The sequence below is a fragment of the Gorilla gorilla genome, chromosome 4, assembly GCF_029281585.2.
Source record: "Gorilla gorilla gorilla isolate KB3781 chromosome 4, NHGRI_mGorGor1-v2.1_pri, whole genome shotgun sequence".
In the NCBI taxonomy this organism is placed as follows: Eukaryota; Metazoa; Chordata; class Mammalia; order Primates; family Hominidae; genus Gorilla; species Gorilla gorilla.
In genome coordinates, this window is record NC_073228.2 from 147,327,773 (window position 1) to 147,329,778 (window position 2,006).

Sequence of the window (2,006 nt, forward strand, 5' to 3'; positions counted from 1 at the left end):
TCCAGCAACACAAATCTCCCTCCTGTCCAAGATACCTAGTGCTCTTCTCCAGAACCCACTGCTGCTAATTTGCTTCCTGAGATCATATATGGTTATATAAGTACAACTATGTTTTTTGGTACCTTATTTTTCTTCTAGCTTCAGGACTTGGAGATCTTTTACTTTAATACATATTGCTCTTCTTGGTTTAATAATAGCATAGCAGCCACTGCATGAATGCAGTATACCTTACTTACTGAGCCCCTAATTGATGGGCATTTTTGTTGTTTCTGGTATTATGTAATGAGCATCCGTATACCTATTCCTTTATATACTTGTTCCAGTTACGGTCAAGTTCTTGGAAGTGAAACTGTTGGTTAAAAGGGCATCTTTGTCTATTTTGAGAGTCCCACAATGCCCAGCCATACTCAGCTGAGTAATAAACACACAGCATATGCTAAGTAAGAGGCAGTGAAGTACTGTGGTTAGAGCACCAACTCTGCCATCAGCCTGTTCCGGCTCCGCAACACACAGTCTGTATGCCTTTGGGTGGGTTATTTAAACTTCCAGAACCACAGTTTGCCATCTATTAAACAGAATAATAATAATACTTTTTTGAACTAGCTATGTAGCAGGCACTCTTTTAAATACTAGGCTCACACTATCTTATGATGTAGGTGCTATTAGCATCCCCCCTTACAGATGAGGAAACTAGGCACAGAGAGGTTACTTACTTTGTTCAAGGTCACACAGCTACCAAGTGGTTGAGCCAGGATTTACCATCTAGGAAGTATGGCTCTAGAGCCCACCTTTTAAATACTTTCTTGGAGGGGGAGTTGCATGGATTAAATGAGACAGGTAGGTAGGTAATAGATGGGGGGAGTCGGGGAGAAAGAGAGAGAGAAGGAGAAAACAAAGAGAAAGAGAGCATGAATATGAATGTAGCATGGTGTGCGGACCTCAAATTATGGGATATGGCTACAAAAGAGATAAAATCCCAATCCTTCTTCCTCCAGTGCACATCCTTTAAGGATGAACAAGCTGGTCTGATGGATTTCCTTAAGATTTCATTTCTATGAAAAGGAAGAGTAGAAACGGAGAAGCATGTGACTCTGGAGATCTGCTAAATCTTTTAGTCTGGAAGCCAACAGGACCATGGGAATATATACAATGCTGAGACAGGGAATCAAGTGGTACTGATTAAAAAAGCTTTAATGAGTATGAGCAATTAGTATTTTATCTGAGGAAGCCTAAACATGGGGTGGACATGGGCAACTAGTTACGGAGTATGACCTTGGCTGTGAACAATGGATTGTCAGGCTAGACCACATGGAGAAATTCTTCCTGATAAAATGAAGTGTGATATTCCGGGAGAGTTAGGCAGGGTTCCTAAAGGGTGAGGCAGTGCTCTACATGCATGACCTCACTGAATCCTCACAACAGCTGTCTGAGGTTGGTGGGATTATTGCTCCTGTTTAACCAATGAGGAAATGGAGGCAAAAAGGGGTGATATGACTCGCCCAAGACTCTGTAGTCTTATTCATCACATTTAGCCTGAAGAGGTGGTGGACATTTCTCTCATAGAGAGCACAGTAAAAATGGCAGAGACATGAGTTTGTGTCTTGTGTCTGCCACTAGGTGGGTAACCTTGGGCAATACAGCACATAGTTCCAAGCCTCTGTGTTCTTATCTGTCATATGGGGGTGGGATAGTATCTAACTTACAGGTGGAAGGTTAGATGAGGTAATTCATGTGAAATACAGCACAGTGGCTGGCACATGGTCAGCACTCAAGAAATATATTAAGATCTGGAAAATACAGATTTTCAAAAAATGGATGTCAAAAATCACAATGTTTAAAATTAGGCTTTTTTTGTCTAGATTATAAATACTTTCTAGAGTAATGAGTATCAAAGTGTCTCTTACACAGGAAATAGAATACATACAGCATAGATCATATGTCCTTAGTTCCAGTGAAACCAAGACTATTGTTACGGATTGTTTTTTATTGGCAATTTGCTGGATTCC